This window comes from Canis lupus, chromosome 32 (genome assembly GCF_011100685.1).
Source record: "Canis lupus familiaris isolate Mischka breed German Shepherd chromosome 32, alternate assembly UU_Cfam_GSD_1.0, whole genome shotgun sequence".
Lineage (NCBI taxonomy): Eukaryota > Metazoa > Chordata > Mammalia > Carnivora > Canidae > Canis > Canis lupus.
The window spans coordinates 11,968,533-11,993,525 of record NC_049253.1 but is presented as its reverse complement, the minus strand read 5'-3'; the positions used below and the strand labels follow the sequence as shown (position 1 = coordinate 11,993,525).

Sequence of the window (24,993 nt, the reverse complement as noted above, 5' to 3'; positions counted from 1 at the left end):
AGAAAGAATTTGAAATAGCTCAAACAAAATGTAACAAAATAATTTAAGTTAAAAGCAGGAAGGAAAGAAAAAAAAAAGTGAAGGAATAAACAGTATTTAGGAATGAAACTGAAAGTGAATGCCTCCAAATTCATTTTGTGGTCATTCATCCAGCCTCACACATGTGCTCTATATACTTTTCTGTATGGATATATGCATAGCAATAGAAAAATCCATTTTCCTTAAAAAAGCAATAGTAACTGACAGAGAAAGACAAATACCAAATAATGTCACTTATATGTGGAATCTGAAAAAAAAAAGTAAAAATCTAACTTATCAATACAGAAAATAGATCAGAAGTTGCCAGAGCCTAGTAGTAGGGAGAGGGCAAAATGGGTGATGAGTTCAAAAGGTACAAATTTCTAGTTAAATATAAATAAGTCCTGGGGATCTAATGTGCAGCATGGTTACCATAGTGAATAATACTGTATAGCATACTTGGAAGTCACTAAGAGAGTAGATACTAAACTTTCCCATCACAAGAAAAAAACTATATGTGGTGATGTATGGTTAACTAGATCTATAGTGATTCATCTCACAATGATCTATATACACATACCAAATCAGTATATTATACACACCAAACTAATGTTATATGCCAGTTATATCTCAATAAAAATAATAGTAACACTTATTTTTAACACTTAGATGTCAGTCACTCTTCTGACCAGTTCATTCACATTATCTCAATTAATACTAACACCTCCATGAGAGCGATTATTGTTAATTTCTCTACTTTAGAAGATTAAGGACTTAAAGAACTTGTTTAATATAAAACATGGAGTCAACTAAGGCATCCATTTAGCCAGGCTGTCAACCACAGAGCCCACACATTTAAACTACTCTGTCAATGGTGCTCTATCTTTATGAACATTTCAGGGTTGTTTTTATTTTCTTACTCATCATAAGGACAAAGCAAATTGCATGCAACAATGTGTCATAGATGGGTATTTGAAAGCCTTGTAATTTTAATTAAAAAATTATATGGAGCTTTCACATAAACTTACAGGATATCTTGTACTGATTTACTTTGAAGTTGTCATATTTTATTAGTGAGCTAGGGCCTTAGGTGAAGCCCATGTTTGTGAAGTTAGCTATTAGGTCAGCATTTGTACAATGGCCCTCTCCTTTTACTTGCCCCAAAAAGTTGAGCATTCATAGCAATCAAATCCCCATCTGATATTTTAGGTATGAGAAGGAATGATAAGGCATCAAAAATACTTTTTTTGAGTATAAGGTGTCACCTTCTTTTTCTCAAAAAAAAAAAAAAAAGAAAGAAAAAGAGGGCAGCCCGGGTGGCTCAGCGGTTTAGCACCGCCTTCAGACCAGGGCCTGGTCCCTGGGGACCCGGGATGGAGTCCCACATCGGGCTCCCTGCATGGAGCCTGCTTCTCCCTCTGCCTGTGTCTCTGCCTCTCTCCCTGTGTCTCTCATGAATGAATAAATAAATTTTAAAAAATATATTTAAAAAAAGAAAGAGAGCTAAAGTTGAAAGTTCAATTGACAGAATCTTGCATTTTATTATGTCTCTTAATCTTATTATTTCATTATCATAATCATTTCATTCATATCTCCCATAAACTAGAAAATGAATTACCAAGAGTTCAAGTTCATAATATAATTATAAATATTCTACAAGGTAGTCACTTGCTATGAGGCCATAGATGACCAAAAAAGGTTTAAAATTTGCTATAATAAAGCACTAATTTAAAACTGGGGCAAATAATAAAATGAAATATCAGTACTTAGAGGAACCGAGACCACCTTTTAGAAAAACAATTAGTGCAACATGGAGCTATAATTTCAAATAGGCAGAGAGTGAGGAGGGAAGGGCAGAGAGAAAGAGGACACACACTTATGAACAGAAGGTTCAGATGCAAGACTTAGGCTATTTTTGTGTTAAGACACATGTTGTTGGGAAGAATTAGTTTTCACCAAAGAACTGTAGCATACTTGAAACATGAAATCTTTGAAAGGGTTCTACTAGAAATGAAGCATAATTTATAAGATGTCACAAAAAATATTTTCTTGGGGGGCTTCATGAGTCACAAACTATCCTAAAAATTAAGAAACTAAAAATAAAACAGCTACATAATTTGACAGCAAATACAGATATGAAATATGTCATCGAGCTGGTAAAAGAACCAATAGATTTAAGTATAAGACTCAACAGAGACTTTACCATGTGAAGAACAATAATAAAAAAAAGCAGGAAAAAATATGCAATATAATAATTTAAATATGTATGACTTGAGTGTTTGCATATCTTCCTTTTTTGGTAATGTTAGTTTACAAATGGCTTGGCCAAAATATACTGGAAAGCTGCTTTACATAAAGATCAGGGATCCCTATTACCTAATGATTTACAGAGATGACACCAGCATGATTCCTATTAAGCTAGAGATTCACCAACCCTATTATGGAAAACTGATAATTGAAATACCCAAAAGTCCATGCAATATTAATAGCATGGTAAACTAGATAATTACTTTAAAATTCTTGCATAGTGGATCTCAAAATTAAAACTTCCTGTGAAATGCTGGTAGGTTCTCACATAAAATGGTTATATGGAAATGCAAAGAAAGGTAGAACTGAACTCATGTAATGTGTGTATGTATCTCTGTAAAGTTCTTTTTAACCCCTCTTGGTCTCACAATTTAATAAAATGAGAATTCATGTTGTGAAGTCAAAAGGTCAACCCAAACTCAATTCTTTTTGTACTCCCAGATGGTCTTAGCCTTTACCACAACACAAGAAATAAAAAAGGGCAGTGTCTTTTTTTATTACAGAGGTATAATTGACATAAAATAAAATATAGTTTGAAAAGTTATGACCTATGTATTCACCAGGGCAACCATCACCATAATCAATATAGTGAACACATCCATCACTCCCATAAGTTTATTCTTGCCTCTTTGAAATCCTCCCCTCTTCTTCTCCACTCTCTGTCTCTTCCTTTCCTTAACCTCCAACCACTGATCTGCTTTTTGTCACTGTGGATTAGATTTTGCATTTTCTAAAGTCTTTTGTAAATGGGATCACACACTATGTACTCTTTTTTGTCTGGCTTATTTCACTCAGCATAATTACTTGGAGATTCACCCATATTGTGTATATTTACCAATATTTCACTTCTCTTTGTTGCTGGGCAGTACTCCATTGTATGGGCATAGCACCATGTGTTTATTCAATCCCTTGTCACTGGACATTTGGGTTTTCTTCCAGCTATTTGCTCTTACACATAAAGCTGATATGAGCATTCATGTACAAGCTGTGTTAAATTATGCTTTCTGTTCTCTCAGGTAAATAACTAGGAATATAATGAATAGATCATATGGTAACAGTAGGTTTAACTTTTTAGGAAACTGACAAATCACTTTGCAAAGTGGTTTTACCATTTAAATTCCCATCAACAATATATGGGAGTTCAAGTTCCTCTGTATCCTGGTCAACACTTGGCATGGTCAGTCACCTAACTTAAGCCATTCCAATAGGTGAATAATAATATCACACTGTGTTTTTAATGTGAATTTTTCTAATGAGCATATTTTCATGTGCTTATTTATCATCAACCAATTTTCTTTGATGACATGTCTGTTCAAAAAATTTTATGAACTTTATTGACCTGTTTAACAATTATTAAACTTTGAGGATTTTTTTAATACATTCTGGATATAAGGCCTTCATCAGACATACAGTTTGCAAATCTTTTCTCATAGAATGTGAATCATTCTCTTAATAGATTCTTTAAAAGAACAGAAGTTTTAACCTGTGATGAAGTCTAATTTTTTTCTTTCATTAATTGTATTTTTTTGTGCTGAATATTAAGAAATCTTTGCCTAACTTATACCAAATATAGAGGTTTAGCATTTTTGCCTCTTAGTGATTGTTTCATATGTGTAACATTTTGGTTAAGATGTTAAATACTGGACCATTACTGTGGATATTGAATTTGGGAAGTAATTTTAATCATGTGTAATTGGTCACAAGGCCTAAGCTGCAGTAACTATTGCTGTTTATTTAACAATGTCTTGTTGTTTATTATGCATTAATGTCTGGGTATAAAGATTGTGTGACAACAGGGAGCCACAATATTTAAATTGCCCAACCTAATGTTACAACTACTTTGAGGTGGCCAAATGTAAACTAAAAGCCTTAATTAAAACATTGCAATTTTGTATAATTCAGCATCAGTAGTTCAATAAGTTTGGAGTGCCATGGGAAGAAGAAAGAGACAGAGGAGAAGGAGGAGGTGGAGCTGGAGGAGGAGGAGGAGGAGGAGGTAAAGGAAGAGGATGAGGAAGAATAAGAAGAAAAAATCTTTGCCTAACTCAAGGTCACAAATATTTTCTTCTATGTGTTCTGCTGGAAAATTCATAGTGTTAGGTTTTACATTTAGATCTATGATTCATTTCAAGTTAATTAAAAGATCAAAGTTAATTCATTTTTCATGTGAATATCTAATTTTTTCAGTTCCCTTTGTTTAAAAAAGTCTCAGGAGTCTACAATCAAGGTGTCAGCACCTCTATCCCCTCTGAAAGCTCTAGGACAGAATCCCTTTCTTTGCCTTATGTAGCTTTTCTTGTTTAGATTTAGCCCACCAGGAATATCCAGGATAATCTCTTCATTTCAAAGTCAATTGATTGGCAAACTTAATTCCACCTGCATCCTTAATTTCCTTTGCCATGTAACCTAACATATCACAGCTTCTGGAAGTTAGGATCACTGGGTATTATTTTGCCTACCACACATTTACTGAAATTCACGTTTTCCTATTGTAAAAACCTTTCTCCATCCTTTAAAATAGACTGGCTAACCATAAGCAATTATTCTACTACTCTACAGATGTTAATTCCCATTCTCTACTGTTAACCCTGTCCTGCAGTAGTTAAATTAACAATGTCCTGCTTTAATGTATGCAAGTTAATGTCAGTATCTCCTAGAAACCTGTGTTGTCTATTTCTATTTGAGAAGAATCATTGAAATAGCCATGCAACCACCATGTAATTGTTTGAGTAAACCTGAGCAAGTATCTATTATAGTAATTTCATAAAACGTATTTTCTCATTGAATGAACTGTCATATGCAATGAATAACCTTTCATGTACTTCTCAATTCTAAGCATATTTAACTGTGTAAAACCAAAATAACTATAGTTAGGATTTACTCAGCGCTTTTTGTGCATCAGATGTCTGTGAATCAGATATCAGATATCTTGTGTAATCCTTACAACAAACTATGAGATAGGTTTTGTTTTCCCCATTACACAGGAAGCTAAAGTACAGACTTAAAGGGGTATGACATAACCTGCCAAAGGTCACATCCTTAATGTACAGAAGAACCACTGTTCGATGTCTAGTACATATTCCTATAACCATGATACCATTTTGCTGTGATACTTAATTATAGGGGTCCACACACAGGCTGGCAGGGATAACGAAGAAACCCAGAAACCTGAACTCTCATTCTTGTGCTCGATCTCAAACTAGCCCTTTGGCCTTTCCGAATCTCATTGTTTGCTCCTTTCTGCTTTATATTAATCAACTTTGGTCAGGTTCTGCTGCGATAACAAATGACCCCAAAATCTTTGTGGCTTTTAACAACAAAGATTAACTTCTCAACTCACACTGCGTGCACATCACTGACAGCTCCTACCTGGAATAGCTTGATCACCTGGCAGAGGGAGAAGATAGAAACTCTGTAATGGTTCTTAAAACTTCTACTTGAAAGGAGTATACATCAATTTTGTTGTTCACTTTGCTTGGCCAAAGTAAACCACAAGGCTAAGCTTGGTATCTGCTAAGCAGACATAAACAAAAAGGGGCAGTACATTTGGGAAACAATAACACAATATATCTCAAACTTCTTGCTCTGGCTTACTCCAAGCTCCCCCACTCAATATCTTTATCCACTGGTTTCTCTAGCTCTCAAACTCACCCTACATCTGTCCTTTGTTGCAATTCCTACTTTTCTCTTCTTCCTTGTCTCTGTGCTTGCCAGATGCACATCTGCTAAATGAACCCCTTCAGTTAGGTCTGGGGATTTTCCCATATAAATGGCTCTAACAGAGCCCCAGTGTCCAGGGATCCACTTCTCTGGCATTAGTTTACATGGATATTTCCTGAATTTACTGAATGACTTGAATCTGAATCTTAAAGAAAAAAAAAAAGAGAACATTTCATATTTAACAATGGATAGCCTGAAGGAGAGATGAAGTATCTCTACTATATGATAAAAATGTATTCTAGTTATAGGAAAAATTAATCAAGAGGAGAATACTTTTTGGTGATAACTTCTACTTCTAATTTCTTGTACCTGTATAGGCTGCAATCATTATTACACATGTGAGGAGAAGTGGATTACAAGCTATGGTTTTTGTCTTTGTGTAAAATATAATAAACTTGCTTTATTATATTCAATTATTATTCAGTAGTAACTGAAAACTCTGTTGTTTTAAAAATTAATTTTAAGATGAGTTGTGCTTTGTGTGCATCTGTACACTCTTAAAAATAGTTTATAGCAATATGATTTGCTTATGGTGTACATATAAAACTGCTTTACATTTTATTTAAATTTGTCCTCTCTCAAGTCAAGAAAGGGCTTAACTGACTATTTTTAAAAGATGTCCATTGTGTCCTCAAAGTTCACATTTATCAACACCAACTAGATACTTAAACATTTCCTTAGAAAGTGCAGAGTCAGTGCCTGGATATTTATCCCGAGCATTAAAACCATATACCTCTTTCCCATTAAAAATTTACTCTGAAATATCCCTTAATCACACCAAACTCAGCATATTTACCATGTTTAATCCATTACTCCAGTGCACCCTTCAGTCTGCCACTCCCAATCTCATTCCCACCAAAACCCCGCTCTTTATCTATTTCTTAGGTTGTTAAAAGGTACCATCATTCACTTAGTGTCCCAGACAGAAATTTGGGAGTCATGATAGACTCTTTTGTATCTCGCCTCCCTCATCAACTCAGTTGTCAAATCCTCTCACCTCCTATACACACTCCCAAGCTGTCTATGCTCACCATTTCTACTATCTGTGCCCTGGTTTAGACTTTCACCAAATCATACTAAAAAAACCATTGAGTAATCTCCTTATTGGACTCACTCTTCATTCTCAGATGACATTATGGTATTTTTGAAATGCACACCTCACTGTGTTATTTCACTACTTAAAATCTTTAATTGTAAGATCTACCACTTATCAAGCCTACCATAGAAATCATTCTAATAAATTTTCATGTAACAACTCATTACGTCTTCACAATTAGCCTGTCATGGAGACACACTATAAGATTCTCTACAACTTGATGTGATGAAATTTATGCACAGAGAGGCCAAGCAATTTGCCCGAGGTCTCAGAACTAGCAAAAAGCCTTGGATTCAAACTCAGTTGCCTCCATAGTCTATCTTTTTAACTATCACACTATATTATAGTTTTGTATTTATATTTATTCACTACACAGAAACCACGACTCCTCTTCAGCTTCAGGATAAACTGCAAGGCGTATGAGGTGCTTTGTGCTCTTATTCAACTCTCCATTTATCACTCTCTATTGGCCTTAGTGCTGTCTACACATTTATATCTGCTATATGTATCTATTTATCAAAACATTTCTTGATCATATCCTTTGTAGCCACTATTTCTGTTCTTATGCTATGCAAACAACAACAACAACAACAAAACACTGTTCTTGTTCTCAAGTAGTTTCAACAGTACGTGGAAACTGATGAGCAGCTCAGCTATTTCAGGAACATGACACGATGACAATGATGGGCTATGCACAGGTACACAGGCACAAGAGGACAAGCACTTGGGACAGGAATACTTTCTAGAGAAGGTGATATTTGAACTTAATCTAAAGAAATGAGCAGGAAGGGTCACCTGGGTGGCTCAGCGGTTGAGCGTCTGCCTTCAGCTCAGGGTGTGATCCCAGGGTCCTGGATTGAGTCCTACATCGTGCTCGTTATGGGGAGCCTGCTTCTCCCTCTATGTCTTCTGCTTCCCTATCTCTGTCTCTCATGAATAAATAAATAAATCTTTAAAAAAAAGAAATGAGCAGGAGGAAACAAAAAATAAAAATATTCTAAGGGGAGTGAACAGTGTAAACAAAGGCATGGCGGCATTAGAAAGCTTGCCAGAGGCAACACAGTTGTACCATTCAATATGGTAGTCATAAGCCACATGGAACTATTGAACATTTAAAATGTGGTTGGTCCAAATCTGGATATACTATAAGTATAAAATGCATGACGAATTTTTAAAACTATTATAAAATATTTCATAGCTTTTATGCTGACTATATGTTGAAATGGTAATAGTTTATATATTTGATTAAATAAAATTTATTATTAAAATTAATTTTATCTGTTTACTGGTTTTACTTTTTTAATGTGCTTCTAGAGGATTTTAAATTACATATGTGGCTTCCTTTATATTTCTACTTTACAATGCTGTCTTAAAGAAATGGATTTAAAAGGTTAGCTAGTGCTGGTTAGCAATGCTGGCTTAGGCCACAAGATGGTGACTTGGGACAATATCAATTGCTTGGCATGAGGTGCAGCTGCAAAGAAAATTCGAAGGGAAGAGTAGAGAGCCATGCCCATGGCAACAATCAAATCAAGACTTCTAGACTATCCCATTACTGAAAGTTGGCATTTGTCGGAAAGACTACTTATTTAGGAAGGGGGGAAAGATACAGATAACTTATTATAAATTGATAGTCTATAACATAATTCATGAACAAAAAGCATGAATCATATCAGTAGGAACTTGAACTCTAGGGGAGGCATAGAAACAAGAAGAGCATAGTCACAGTCAAAGGTAAATCATAAGGCAACCCCTTCATTCACACAGCCATGAACTTGTGCCTACCACAGAGCTGGACACATAGATGTTCAATTCATAATTGTGGAATGAACGAATAACTGAATTAGCACCAAAGCAAGTCAAGGAGCCAGAACAATTGGGTTTCACGGTGAATTAGCAAGAATTACTTAAATTTGAATTAAGTTTAGCCTCCTGATTCCTTTACTTATGGTTCTTAGATGGAAGAACATATCCTGACATTGAGTTTACATAGGAAATGTGATCCAGGTTTTTAGATTCTAACTTCATCTCTAAACTCCTATCTTAATACTGTCTGTTTTCTTTTGCTTTGCTTTATTTTGCTTTGGAATCAAAAACTTGAAATAAGATATTTAATGGTCATAGGATCTGAACAGAAATTCCTTAATAAAGCCTAACTTATCCACAGTATGATTTATCTGGAAACCTTAAATATCCAGGAGAAAGAAGTAATCAATTAGTACATTGAAGTATCAACATGGTTGTCTCAAAATCCATACCTTAATGACCATGCACTTAACTCAGAGAAATAAGTTTAATATTCAGGTTTATTTTCTCTAAAAATTAAAATTAAAAATAATATTATTTTTAATTTAATTAATAATTAATTACATAATTATTAATTATTAATAAACAATTACCTATAATTGTTTATATCATAATTATTAATTATTTATGATTATCATAATTATTAATGAATAATTATTTATTCATTAATAATATTGATTTAATTAATAATAATTTATTCCAGTTATCTCTTACAAATTAAAATTTGAAATAATATTAATTTTAATATTTTTTGAGCATTTACTGGACATAGCACTTTAGTCCATGAAAGAGGTATTATTTTCAGTCCTATTCTACAGATAAATAAAAAGAGGACTGAAAAGATTAGAGTCAAATTCATATGTATCTGACTCCAAATCTAGCAATTAGGGCTAGATTATTAGTGCTGATTATTAGCTAGATTATTAGATTAATTAGTGCTAATTATTAGTGCTGTATTCTGATAAGCTACTTCTGTAGCAGATTAGCAGACCAAACTGGCAGTGGATGGGAAGTGATAGCTGATGAGCAATGCATGGCATCTGCCTTCTGATCTGGTCAGGCAGACTAATTGTATTATGATACGGTTTACTGCTATAATGGAGACATAAAGCACAACAGTGAACTTGTGAAGTAACCAATCCATATTGAATTTGGTGATGAAGAGAGGTCAAGAGTGGATCCTTAGAAAAGGTAGCACCTGAAGAGACTTGAGAGGCAAATTACTTAGGTAAGAAGGGTAGGAGATATTTACTCCTGGCAGGACAAAAACACTAGCAAAAGAAAAAGTTTGTGTCACGTTCAAGACTGCAATGGAGGAGAAAACACTGTGCCAGGTGAGAAAAGAGGCTGAAGAGTTGGGGCAAGGTCAAGTTATGGTGGCCCTTACCTAGTAAATTATATGTGATAGAGTAAAGGAGCCACAAAACCATTTTTAAAGTCACGTGATTGCTTTTTTTTTTTGAGAGAGCGCAACAGAGTAGGGAGGAGGGGTAGAAGGAGAAGGAAAAAGAGAATCTTAAGCAGGCTCCATGCCCAGCACAGACACTGACATGGGACTCAATCTCCTAAGACCTGAGATCATGACCTGAGCTGAAACCAAGGATTGGTGCTTAACCAACTGAGCCACCCAGGATTACACTGCATTTTTAAAAGCTCACTGGCTAGTGTGAGAAATAAGAGAAGAAAGGGAAGATAAGAGACAAGGAAATGACAAAAAGAGCGGTGGTGGCAATCTAGGTGAGAAACTTGAAGAACTAAACTAAGTCTCTAGCAATGGGAATGGAGAAATACAGATGGATTTGAGCACTACCAAGAAGGTAGAATTCAAGGTTTAGTGTTTATCTGGATATAAAGAAAAAGATGTCATGTCATTTACGACTTGTAAACCAAAGGATTCTCCAGAGATTCTAGAGGCAAACTAATGGTTTTATTGTACACTGCACTATAAATTTACAAAGTACTTACATAGATACTGATTCATTTGATTCACAATTATTCCTTGAGCAAAATAGTATGTTATCATTCTCATATTACAAATTAAAAAACTGAAGCTCAATTTAGTTAAGAGACTTTCCAAAAGTCACCAGACTAATGGTTTGTGGAGCCAAGTCCAAATCCTAATTTTCAGATTCCACATTAGGCCTTTTTACTAAACCAAATTGCTATTATTGTTAATATTTGGTGCAAATTCCAATTTAGAAAGAGCATGAATTTTTACTTGAATTGGTGGTGCTGAAAAATGCAAATGAGCCTGAAATTCATCTGTGTCTAGCAAAATTCGACGGTTTGGAGCAATTTATTATCAGTGTTAGAGATACCTAGACTTTTAACCTTTTCTACCAGCACCAAAAACTGTAAGTGTATCTATTGTCCCACGGTCTTTCAGATGAATAGGTCAGCTTGGAAAAAAGCCAAAATTAGCAACCTTCCAGGCTTTGTGACTTGAAAGCTTTCAGATCTTTTCCAACAGAGACCATTAAAAGGATCTTGAGCCCTTGAGGCTGAAAACAAACGTGACATTCTGCTGCATTCAATAATTATTTGCTTCTGAGCATTTGTTTGCCATTATTTTCTGTAGCCCTTTTGTAGGATTTGTGTTGAGATTTCCCATATTGACATACCAAAATGAATTCATTATAAATTCCTTTGGTGGATGATTAATACCTTTCTGAGTAAAATTCAAAATAGGGTAAGGGTAAAGATAGGCATAGAAAAAAATAGAGAAGTGAATTCAATTAATCATTTCTTTTGTCCATGTGAAATTGAAAGCACAAGATTATGAAAGCAGAGCTATCCTGGGTTTAAAAAAAAAAGAAAAGAAAAGTCAGAATATCTTTTTGATTGCCTGGACTTCCATTCAAAAGAACAGATATAGCTAGCATAATGTTCTAAATCTATAAAGTCCTTGGATTCATCTTATTGGAAGGTGAGTTACAAAGTGTTAGTAACTAGCAAGTAATTTTGGCTAAGTATATATTGTAATTAATATTAAGAAGTGTCCTGATTAACAGCCTTAAACAATAAGTATTTTAAACTTGGCTAAGCAAATTACCCACATTTTAGAATTTCTCTCTCCCTAAACCTAAAGATGCTGGATCAGTTAGCTTTTGCTATAGAACAAATCACCCTCAAAACATAGTGTCTTAAAACAATAACCAAAGTGGAGTGTCAGATGCCACCAAGATGATCCTGACCTCACTCCCTTTCACCAGAAAAACAACTAACAATTTTTCAAGAACAAAAACACCACTGAGAGAATCCTAGAACATGAGGGCAAGACTAAAGTACTCACTGTAGAACAGAGACCAAGACAGACTGCTTCAGAAGGCAAAAAGAAGTGATTATATGTTAACTGCATTGCCCTTCATCCAGGCTAGCACAGCACCATTCAGAAAGGTCTCCTAGGAGTCTCCAGCTCCTACAGTGGAAAAAAAGAAGCCAAGAGGGACACTCAGCAGACCCCAGTACTGTCGGTTGTGGTGGGTCACTATTGTGATCTCCCATCATGGGGACTTCAGGAAAATTTATGGGGCTTGACCACTGGGAATCAAACTGACAGAGAAGTGAGAAGGGGCTTACAGTAGCCAGCACATGGATCTTGACAGACTGAGTTCATACCTACAGTACCCAAGTAGTCATTTCAACCAGGAGTTTTGCTCAACTGCAGAACCAAGTCAGGGTGCATTCTGACCAAGGAACTTGGTAGGATGCAGATCTATCTAATTCAGATCCTAAAACAAGGAGTTTTACCAGTCCTCCAGTCCAGTTTGCCCAGGCAGGGAGCAGAATCACAGCCCCACCCTTGTGGAGAGTGCCTTACAGCCCGAACAGACCAGAAGCACTGGCAAAAACTACTGGAAGTAGTGTGGCCCAATGGTGCTCCAGGCAGTTAGGCAGGGCTGATTGCCTCAGAGCAAAGCCAGAACTGGGTGTGGAACCCAGTTCATATGCTAGGCCAAACAGGGGATTAATTTATAGCCAAGGATGAGAATAACTCCCAGGGCCTCCTACCCTGAGAGCCTGTTTAGAAAACTGAGAGTAGCCCAGAGTAAACCCTCTCCTCCTGCCCAGGCAAAGAGTTGATTTATAGGCCAACCAACATAGAGAATGTCTTTTGGCCCCATCTGACCAGTAGGATTGGTAACAATTCCTGGAAGCTGGGCAACCCAGCAGTGCTTGAGCTAAAAGACAGAAAGGCAATGTTGACAGTTTGGAGAACAAAGCTAGTGGCTCTGTTTGGCCAGGGAACTTGGGGTATAGTTGGCTTGAGTTAAGACAGCAAAGAGCTTGCTTTACAGCTGCTTCTCCTAATGTGCCCAGGCAGGGAACATAGTTCATAGTCCACTCATTACCATACATAGCATCCAGACTGACCAACCTAGGAACCTAACCAAAGCACACAGGAAACTTCTTAGCAGTTCAACAGCTCTAAGTACAATGGCACTTGAACAGCAACACTCTTCTGAACAATCAATGGATTAGAGAAAAAAATTACATGAGAAATAAATTTTGAGACAACTAAAAATGGAAACACAATATGCCAGAACTTGTGGGATATAGCAAAAGCAGTTCTAAGAGGAAAATACATAGTAATAAATGCCTACATTGAGAAGCAAGAAAGATCAAAATAAACAACCTAAGTCTATACGTTAAGGCACTAGGAAGAGAAGAGCAAATGGAGCCCTAAGTTAGCAGAAGAAAACAAATAATAAAGAGCAGAAATAAATGAAATAGAGAATAAAAAATAATAGAAAAGATTAAACTAAGAATTGATTCTTGAAAAGGTAAGCCCTTAGCTAGACTAACCAAGAAAAAAAGATAAAGGACCAAAATCAACAAAACTATAGATATAAAGCAAGCATTAGAATTACCACAAATTCAAAGGACTTTAAGAAGCTACTATGAACAATGATACATCAATAAACTGGACAACTGGGGAAAAAATGGAAAATTCTTAGAAACATACAACTTATCTAGCATGAATCAGTAAGATATAGAAAATCTGACTAGATTAATTACTAGTAAGGAGATTGAATGAATAATCAAAAATTTCCCAATGAATAAAAGCCCAGAGTCAGACAACTGCAGAAATAATTTCATCAAACATTTAAAGAATTAACATCAATCCGTCTCAAACTCTTTAAAAAAAAAACAAAAAGGAAAAAAAGTAAAAAATAAAAAAATAAAAATAAAAGAATAAAATAAATAAAATAAAAAAATAAAAAAACAAAGAGGTGGGAACACCCATTTTATGAGGCCAGCATTATCTCAATACCTAAACCAGAAAAGGACACTGTTAGAAAAACAAAAACAAAAACAAAACAAAACAAGAAAAACCTGCAGGCCAATATTACTAATGAATAGAGATGCAAAACCTCCCAATAAAATACTAGCAAAATAAATTCAGCAGCACAGTAAAAGGATCATTCATCATGATCAAGTGAGATCTATCCCAGGAATCTAAGGATGGTTCAACAAATGCAAATCAATGTGATACATCACATTAAAGAATGAAAGAAAAGAATCATAAAATCATCTCAATAGATACAGAAAAAGCATTTGACAAAAATCAATGTCCATTCACAATAAAAACCCTTAACAAATTAGGCATTGAAGGAACATATCTCAGCATAATAAAGGTCATATAAGACAAGCCCATAGCTAACATCACAGTCAATGGTGAAAAATTGAAAGCTTTTTCTCTAAGATCAAAAACAAGATCAGGGTGCCTACTCTCACCATTCCTATTCAGTATGGTACTAGAAGTCCTAGCTAGATGAGTCAGGCAAAAAAAAAAAAAAAAACAGAAAAAAGAAAAGAAAAGAAAAGTTTCAAAATTGGAAAGGAAGTAAAACTGTCTTTATTTGGAGATGGCATGGTTTTATATATAGAAAATCCTAAAGGCATAGCCAAAAAGCTATTAGATCAATAACTTCACTAAAGTTGCAGGATACAAAATTAACATATAAAAATCAGTGCTGTTTCCATACACTAACAACGAATTTTCTGAAAAACAAAGAAAGAAATCTATCCTATTTATAATAACACCAAAAATAAAATGCTTAGGAATAAGTTTAACAAAGGAGGTGAATGATCTCTGAAAAATGTGAGACACTGACGAAATTAAGGATGACACAAATAAATGGAAAATTATATTAACTTATAGATTGGAAGGATTGATACTGTTAAAATGTCAATACTACCAAAAGCCATTTAAAGATTCAGTGCAGTCCCTCTCAAGAGTCCAATGGCATTTTTTACACAAGTACAAAAACTCTCCTAAAATTTTATGGAACCACAAAAGATCCCAAATAACCAAAGAAATCCTGAGAAAGAACAAAGCAGGAAACATCACACTTCATGATATCAAGCTATACTATAAATCTATGGTCATCAAAACAGTATGGTACTGGGATAAAAACAGACAAATAGACCAATGGAACAGAATCAAGAGCCCAGAAATAAACCCAAGAATATATGGTCAACTAATATTTGACAAGGGAGCTAAGAAAATTCAATGGAGAAAAAACAGTCTCTTCAATAAAGAGTGCTGAGATAATTGGATATTCTCATAGAAAAAGAATAAAATAGACCCATATCTTAAATGCTTATGAAAATTAACTCAAAATGAAGTAAAGACTTCATTGTAGTAAGACCTGAAACTGTAAAACTCCTGGAAGAAAACATAGGAACAAAGCTCTTTGGCATGAGTCTTGAGAATGATTTTTTTGGGTATGACACCTAATGCATAAGTCACATAATCAAAAATAAACAAATAGGACTACATCAAACTAAAAAGCTTCTGTAAAGCAAAAGAAACTGTCAACAAAGTGAAAAAAAAGCCTATAGAATGGGAGGAAGTATTTGCAAATCATGTATATGATAAGGGATTAATGTCCAAAATATATAAATAACTCAATTTGGCAAAAACCTGAATATAAATTTCTCCAAAGATGTACAAAAGGCTAACAAGTACATGAAAAAAATGCTTGCCATCACTTTCCATTAGGGAAATGCAAACTAATACCACAGTGAGATATAATTTCACGAACCTGTTGGAAAGTCCATTATCAGAAAGAAGGGAGATAAATGCTGGCATGCATGTGAAGAAAAAGGAACCCTTATGCACTGTTGGTGGGATTGTAAATTAATATAGCCCCTATGGAAGATAGTAGAGAGGACCTTCAAAACTTAAAAATAATACTACCATATAATCCAGAAAATCCATTATATACAATATATATACAAAGGAAATGAAAACACTAACTCTTAAAGTTATTTTCACCCCCATGTTCCAGCAGCATTATTTATAATAGCCAAGACATGGAAATAACTTAAGTGTCTGTTGATGGATGAATGGGGAAAAAGTTGTGATATATATACCATAGAATATTATTTAGCCATTTAAAAAATGAGGAATTTCTACATTCATGACAACTGGATGCTCCTTGGAGGTATTCTGCTAAGTGAAATAAGACAAAGATAAGTACTGTGTGATCTTACTTATGTGTAGAATCTTTAAAAAAAAAATCACACTGATAGAAAGAATTCAGACTTGTATTTACCAGAGGTGGAAGGGGGTGGGAAGAAATTGGAGAAAGGTGTTCAAAATGTACAAACTTCCAATTATAAGATAAATAAGTACTGGGGCACCCAGATGGCTCAGTTGGTTAAGCGTCTGAATCTTGATTTTGCCTCAGGTCATGATCTCACAGTTATGAGATCAAGCCTTACATAGGGCTCCTCACTGGACATGAAGCCTGCTTAAGATTCTTTCTCTCCCTCTCCTCCTGCCCCTCCCCCCCTCAATCTCTCTTTCCCTCTCTAAAAAAAAAGAAAAGGAAAGGAAAAAAGAAGATAAACATAAATAGATAAATAAGTAGAGGGATATAATGTACAACATGATGACTAGCTAACACTTCTGTATGATATACAGGAAAGTTGTTGAGAAAGTCAATCCTGGGGACGCCTGGGTAGCTCAACAGTTTAGACCCTGCCTTTGGCCCAGGCGTGATCCTGGAGTCCTGGGATCGGGTCCCACTTGGGCTCCCTGCATGGAACCTGCTTCTCCCTCTGCCTGTGTCTCTGCCTCTCTCTGTGTGTGTCTCTCATAATAAATAAATAAAATCTTTTTTAAAATATATAAATAAATAAATATTAAGGGTAAAAACAAAATAATGTTAGAATTAATAGATTTCAAAGAACAATTAATTCCACAGACACCACTGGAAAGCTATTGTCACAGAGGAAAAGCTTGAGGTGATCACAAAAGATTTACATAAAAAAAAGAAATAATAACATTCAGAGAAAAATTAATGAATGAGAAAAGCCAAGATGATCGAATTAAGAATATTTGTTTTCCACAAAGTAGTAAGTCCAATAAAGGGAATCAAATTTTTATTCAATGATGTAATAAAAGAAAAATGTTCTAGAATGAAGAAAAAATTGAATTTGTCATTGGAAAAGTAAATGCAATATGCTCCAGAAATTACAATACTGATGATAGATAGATGATAGATGATAGATAGATAGATGATAGATTGATATAGATAGATAGATAGATAGATAGATAGATAGATAGATAGATAGATGATAGATAGATAAATGATAGATAGTAGTCAAGTTTTTATGCTCTAAGAAGGAATAAGGAAGGAATTCTGAAAATATCTAGGCTTTAAAACAAATCATTGACAAGGGGGAAAAGGTGGGTCTCAAGCTTTTGCAAAGCAATATTATATGCCAGGGTTCAACAGAGTAGTATCTATGAAATTCTGAGGGAAAAAAAGTGTGAGCCAAGCATACCGTGCTTAGTTTAGTATTCAGGTATAAAGGCAATAAATAGACAATCATTCTGAAATGTGAAAGAATTTGAGGAATATACAAGCCACGAGTCTTTCTTTCTTTTACTTTTTAAAATGTATTTAAATTCAATTATTCAACATATAGTGTATTACTAGTTTCAGAGGTAGAGTTCAGTGATTCATCAGTTGAATATAACACCTAGTGTTCATTACATCATGTGCTCGCCTTAATGTCCATCACCCAGTTACCCTATCCCTTTATCCCCTACCCTCCAGCAACCCTCAGCTTATTTCCTATACTTAAGAGTCTCTTACAGTTTGTTTCCTTCTCTGATTCATCTTATTTTCTTTATCCCTCCCTTCCCCTATGATCCTCTGTTTTGTTTTTTAAATTCCACATGAGTGAGATCACGTGATAATGGTCTTTCTCTGATTGACTTATTTCACTCAGCATAATATGCTCTAATAATATGCTCTAATTCCATCCATGTCATTACCAATGGTAAGGTTTCATTTTTCGTGGCTGAGTAATATTTCATTATATATATAACATATATATCTTCTTTATCCATTCATTTGTTGATGGACATCTGAGCTTTTTCCATAGTTTGGCTATTGTGGACATTGCTGCCATAAACATTGGGGTGCAGATGCCCCTTCAGATCATTATGTTTGTATCTTTTGGGTAAATACCTAGTAGTACAATTGCTAGGTTGTAGGATAGCTCTATTTTTAACTCTTTGAGGAACCTCCATACTGTTTTCCAGAGTGGTTGTACTGGAACCATAAGCCTTTCAAAAAACTACTTGGCAAATAGATCTATTCAAAGAAAACTCAAAGAATCCAGGAATATGAAAGGCCTGGTAGTTGTTAAAATAGATCTATTCAAAAGAAAACTCAAAGAATCCAGGAATATGAAAGGCCTGGTAGTTGTTAAAAATATAGAATTAATTTTTAAAATCCTGTGAGAAGTCTGGTCACTGAAACAAATGGGTATCAAGTGCTTATGCATTGAAGGAAAATCAGGGAAGCTTCAGGATCACTTAGCATCCAGCTCTTTTACTGTAGGCATTCAATTGCCACTCGTTAAAATTTAACCAAGCAGTTAAAAAAAAATTAAAAACACAATGTCTCTAAATTCATATTTTTCCATTATATATTTTCTTTTTTTAGCAGGATATTTTAGGATATATATCTTTTAATGAAATAGATAGATAGATAGATAGATAGATAGATAGATAGATAGATAGATAGATGATAGATATTCTGTACATATATCCATATATATGAAGTTTTGGGATTCCTCTGTATTTCAATTCAGTATGATTTTGCTTAATTCAATTCAAATTATATATACATTTTTATCAGAAATAGTATCAATAACATGATCTTATTTTGATAAAAGTATATCTTTCCATCTTTCTTCTCTATATTTATGTGAATAAAAAGAAGTTTCTAATGGTATTTCCTAAATGTTAATGATGTTTGTTTCCAGGTGGTGGGAGTGATTGAATTTTTTCAATCTTTTTAATTTTACTTGCTCTGCACTATTTGAAGTCATAGTGTGAGGACATATCAATTTTATAGAAATGGCAAAGTGATTTTTCATTAAAACAAAATGAGAGGGGGATCCCTGGGTGGCGCAGTGGTTTGGCGCCTGCCTTTGGCCCAGGGCGCGATCCTGGAGACCGGGGATCGAATCCCACATTGGGCTCCCGCTGCATGGAGCCTGCTTCTCCCTCTGCCTGTGTCTCTGCCTCTCTCTCTCTCTCTGTGTGACTATCATAAATAAATAAAGAAAAAAAAAATGAGAAGCAAATGCAGCAAAATATCAACAGTAGTACATTCTTGCTGGTGGGAAAATGAACGATTATTACATTACACATTTTTTTGTGGTACTTACTACAATTTTTTTTAATTTCTAAAAAGTTTTGCTTTAATTTGGCAAGAAAAATGGATGTCAATCACAAAAAATTGATGCCTATTAATTTTTTAAAAATATTCTTTGGTCTTCTGCTGTGTTATAGCTCACATCTGCAGTAAGAATCTAGGATCATCTTTAGATTGTTCCTCTTTGTTACCTGATATAAGAATACCTGACTGTGCCTCACCAAGAATCAAGGCACGGCTTGGAAAAAACCTGCTACATATGTGAAATATGCCCATTATATAGTCTGATTAATATGAAAAATCAGGATGTTTAGCTCCAAACCCTATTAAAGAGACACCTGTTTGAAGGCTGTGAATGATGAATGCAGTGGGGCATATTAAAAGGAGAAGATTATGTGAAAGAACGATAACCATAAACCCAACAGTAATCGGGCTGCTATCGAACAGCAAGCCACGGGCAGTAAGTAAACCTTGTAATGAAGTTGAAATAAAACATGGAGCAACAATGATTAACATCAGGAGAAAGAGAGAAAGTAATACGGTAAAAATGCTGCTATTTAAACCTCCTCAATTCTTTCCTTCTTCCTGTCTCTGCCTCCATGCTAAAAGTCCTTCTAGAGAATATTGTCTCTAAGAGACATAAACACAAATTCAGCCAAGCTCATAGGCTGAGTCTATGAATCAGGCAGTGCTCTGAGATCTTTAGGAAGTCAGAGATCTCTAAGCAAGTCCTGCATGAAGAAATATAAAAATACTATTACAGTGAGAACTTAGTAAAGTTCAAATAAAAACAACCAAAAACATCTCTGTATTGTCGAAAGGAATTAAAATAACACAACTCTATCCTCAGTTTTGTATGATAATAAATAAGAAACTGTGCCCTGATAAATGCTCTCTTCTAAGGAATGTGCCTTATGCAGATGGGGTCATACAATCCTGTGAGATAGCAGTTATTACTAATCCAATTTTATAGAGAAATTACAGAATTTACAGAGAAATGAAGCAATTTGCTCAAAGCAATGAAGAGTCAAGATTCAAACTAAAGTAGCTCTGATTCCAAAGCCCACACTCTTTCTAACACCTAGCATTAAAAGTCAATGTTACTTAATCATAAGTATAGAAATTGAGTTTGTTTTAAAATGTGATAAAACTGGATGGAGCCCTAAAGAAATGCCAAGGATTCTTTTTACTATAATTAATCGGAACTTAATTCCAATTTTTAAGGTGGGGTTTTTTTATAGATGATACAAAAATAATTAAATTGTAGTTCTGAAAAATATTTAATTTAGCCAAACCAGGAGCAGATCCTGATGACAAAGGAATTATGTCAATGAAATAAATTTCTGAACTTGAAAATAACCTTGGTGAGCTCTAGACTGAGTTTGACAAAAGACTTTAAACACATTTAATGTTTGTTATAACAGAGTTAAGTATCAACACATTCTCTTTAAACCTCCTCCAGATAGTCTATTAAAAAATACATATTTTCAAAAGAAAAAAGATCCATTGTACAGCCAAGCATAAATGAGCACATATTGGTCAAATCTACCATGGAAATACTAGAAATTCTTCTGAAAATCACTCTTTGCAGTTGTAAAAGCAACTCATCTACAAAAAGCATTGTAGGTCATATTCTAAAACAAATGTTTTCACTTTTCAATATTCCATAGTTAAAAGCATGATTTTTTACAGTATCTACACAGGTTATAGTGACTCTTCCTTGTCAAGGTAATAGTATTTCATACATTGGTGTTCCTTTTTCTATGCTTTTTAGTTGGGAATGCTTTGCTGGACCACTGACCTCTAATTTTGTCTCATATCCCTTATACTTTGTTCTGCGCACTGAGGCTCAGTTACAAGGAGCTTGGGGAGTATAGTAGAAACACTAGACAGTATGGAGTTAAAATGACTGGGCTTAAATTTTAAATTAAACTAGTTAGTAGTCAAATCAACCAAGTTGTGTAAATTTCATGAGTTAAGGACTGTTTGTTACCATAATCCCAGTGCCTAGAAGAGTGAGTAGGCAAACAGTATTTATTGAAAATTAAAATAATATTTTAACCCCAGTACAGGATTACTGTTAAGATTAAGGGAGGAAATACTTTTTGGTAAATGAGTAAACTTTTTTAGAGCAGTTTCAAGTTCACAGCAAAATTGAGCAGGAAGTCCAGAAAGGTTCTATATTCTCCCTGTCTCCACACACACACAACCTCCACCACTAGTGACAACCTAAACTGCAGTGATACATCTGTTATAGTCAACGAACCTACTTTGACACATCTTCATCACCAAAAATCTGTAGTTTACATTAGGGTTAACCCTTGTGTTGCACATTTTACAGGTTTTGACAAATATACTGACATGTATCTACCATTATAGTATCTTACAGAATAGTTTCAGTGCCCTAGAAATCCTCTGTGCTCCACCAAATATCCCTCCATACCCACTAACCCAAGGCAGGTACTAATTATTTTACAGTCACCATGGTTTTTGTCCTTTTCCAGAATGTCATATAGTGGGAATCATATTGTGTGTGTAACCTTTTCAGATTGGCTGCTTTCACCTAGTAATAAGCATTTAAGTTTCCTCCATGTCTTGTCATGGCTTGATAGCTCACTTCTTTTTGGAGGTGAATAATACTCCATTGTCTGGATAGACAGTTTATTCAGAAGTACTTTTAAACAATAAAATATAACACTAATTATGATTACCATAATCATGATTGTTGAAGTGACCTTTCAATATTGTCAGCTTGACTATGCCTCTACTCTTGCTTTTTAAGTCACAAAAACTTGCCAATTTCTCATTTCTTCAGCAACAGAAAAGGTATAAACATATGTTCAATACATTGGCTGAGGTTGTGGTCAAACACCATACCCATAAAGTTGTCAGCTTGCAACTGTTGCTCCATAGAATACTAGTGGGACTTGAACTCAATGTCAAATAGTCCCTCTTCCTTTCATAGAGAAACTATGGCTAAGAGAATTCCAACTAAATAAGTATTTCTTTTTTCTCACTTCCAAAGAGCAATTTCAACATTAAATTCCAAAAATTTGGAAAAAGAAAAAGGAAGTGTTAATTTAGGTCTTCTCTGTTATGTGCAAGCCTAAAACTGAATATATCCTAAAGTAGCGCCAAATCCAGATTTTGAGCCTAGAGTACCTCCAGCTTTCCTGTGGTCTGCCAGGCTACGAATCATTGAAGATGAGATAACAGTTCCTCCTTCCTGGATGATAGAACACAACCATAGTGTTTCTGGACACTGGAAGAAAATTCATTTGCTAATTCATCCTTTGATGTTTTTGTCTGAAGAATTTCTTCAGGTGCCATTTTTATGAAATGAGTTTCCATTTCATTTTGTTGTTTCACAAGCTAAAATAATTTCATAAACCAAATTTAACCTGGCAGCTGGCAAGCAATCAGGGCACCCTTATCGGAGTAAACCCACACAAATACAGAAAGAGAGCAGAGTGCCTCTCCTGGGAGCGTGACCCACACTTTTCAAAATTTGACTATTATCCAGTTCAAGAAAAGATACTGACATAGAAAAGGTCAAGAAAGACAGAAAGATCTTGTAGAAAATTGAAACATGATACCTCTGTGTTCCCTAGGTCATTTTTCATGCAGACATGAGCACAACTCACTTAACCAAAATTATTATAGCCACTCCCTCTTTCTGGGAAAGACACTTGCAGATTCTAAGGAAAACATTTTTTTTTTTTTGCTATATTTTATGTGGGGAATACTTCGAAGAACCATGTCAAGTGTAGTAGGGTTTTACACCTCTTAACCCGATGTGAAGGTGACAAGTGCACCCACTAGAAATGGAAAATATGATACATGTGGTCTAACTCCAAAAAGAAGCAGTTCTAATAATTTCTGGAAATAGGGGAAGATCCATGTGTTCTTTCAGGTCCTTCATTTTAGAGTCACAACTTCACTCACTCATTCTTTATCCAATTTTCTAAACATACATCAGAACTTCACAAATTAAGGCAGGAAAATGTGGTAACAGCTTAAAATTTAGTTCAATGAAAACTATCGTCGGTTCTGAAATATAATGGCAAATATGTCTAAACATCTGGGACATGATCTCCCTATATCTACCCTTACTACATCAAAAAGCTTATACCTACCTCTATATGAGGATCGCCTCAGATGAGCCTTGTTAATTCTGGTACAAAATCATTGTCTTAAAATAACAAAATTTTATTTATCTTGTTCTTATCATCTTTACTTGAACATCTACTCTGAAACAATGTTAAATCTACTTGAGACCTAATGTTCTGGGATTTATGTGCCAAACATTGATTCTCCTATTCTAGAGTTAAATTTAATTACATCAATCTTTCATTTTTATGCATTCTTAGATACAAAAGTCAGGACTAAAATTGAAAGTATTTTTCTTTGTCCCTAAATGAATGTACTTCAGCAACTTCAATTTTCATTTCAAGAGCTGCACTGCAGAGTTACAGACCAAGATAGGATAAATATAAGAAACAGAGGGCTAATTTTATACAGTTTTTGCCTTAGATTTTCTATATAACAACATCTGCTTTCCTTACTATGTCAGAACTACCAAATATTATCCTAAAAACAAAATAAAAACATAGAATAGAGTCCTAGTACAGTAAAATTTCCTCCATAGTTAATTAGTCCTAGAAAAAAAAAATCTCCCCTTTAGTCTTGCTCTTTTCAATACTATTACAGAATCATAAATCCTTTCTATTCCTTACATTACTCTCAGATACTGAAAAAAAACACATTGACATGGCTCTAATTTAGCTAGATACTGAACAGAAGTATCTGTGATGCTTTCTATATTGGAAATGATTTTTTGGAATTAATACTGTTAAGTAATTAAAGCATAGTCCCAATGAAAGCAATTTAGTGGGATTTCTCATGATGAATCTTTTTTGTTGTTTAGGCATTTTTCCTTATTTAGCATTCTTAGAGAATTGTTTCCAAGCATTATTTTCACTCTCTTTAATAGTCAATGAGTTTTTCTGCTCAGTCTAAAATATATCCTTGGTCTAAAAGGCAACAATATATCTCCACTCCACAGTAAATAATGAAGGTCATACTTAACAGTTTAAAGCAAAACAAAAAAAGAAATGGTGTTGGGGGAAAGATTGTGAGTATATATAAAGTGCTGGCTCACTGAAGTTTCTTGTTTATGTAACAGGGTTTTTCTCAAACAGAAATGGGCCTGTGTTTACTGATCTCATTTCAATATAATAATTTATTTGCATGTATAGCTGAGAACTAACAAAATCTTTAGAAATCAAAACTCCTTTCAAATAAATTAACTCCTCTAAAGAAGGAGGGTGTTAATAAGCAGCAATTACTTCTATG

General features: G+C 34.6%; 1 long non-coding RNA gene across 1 annotated transcript in view; it reads right to left on the bottom strand.

The window, feature by feature from the left end:
* LOC111093653 overlaps positions 1 to 23,848 on the bottom strand; it is a 28,260-nt gene extending 4,412 nt beyond the window's left edge. Inside the window, exon 1 of the long non-coding RNA XR_005382723.1 lies at positions 23,775 to 23,848. This is a non-coding gene — a long non-coding RNA (uncharacterized LOC111093653). The remainder of the gene's footprint in view (positions 1 to 23,774) is intronic.
* Positions 23,849 to 24,993: the final 1,145 nt, after the last annotated feature.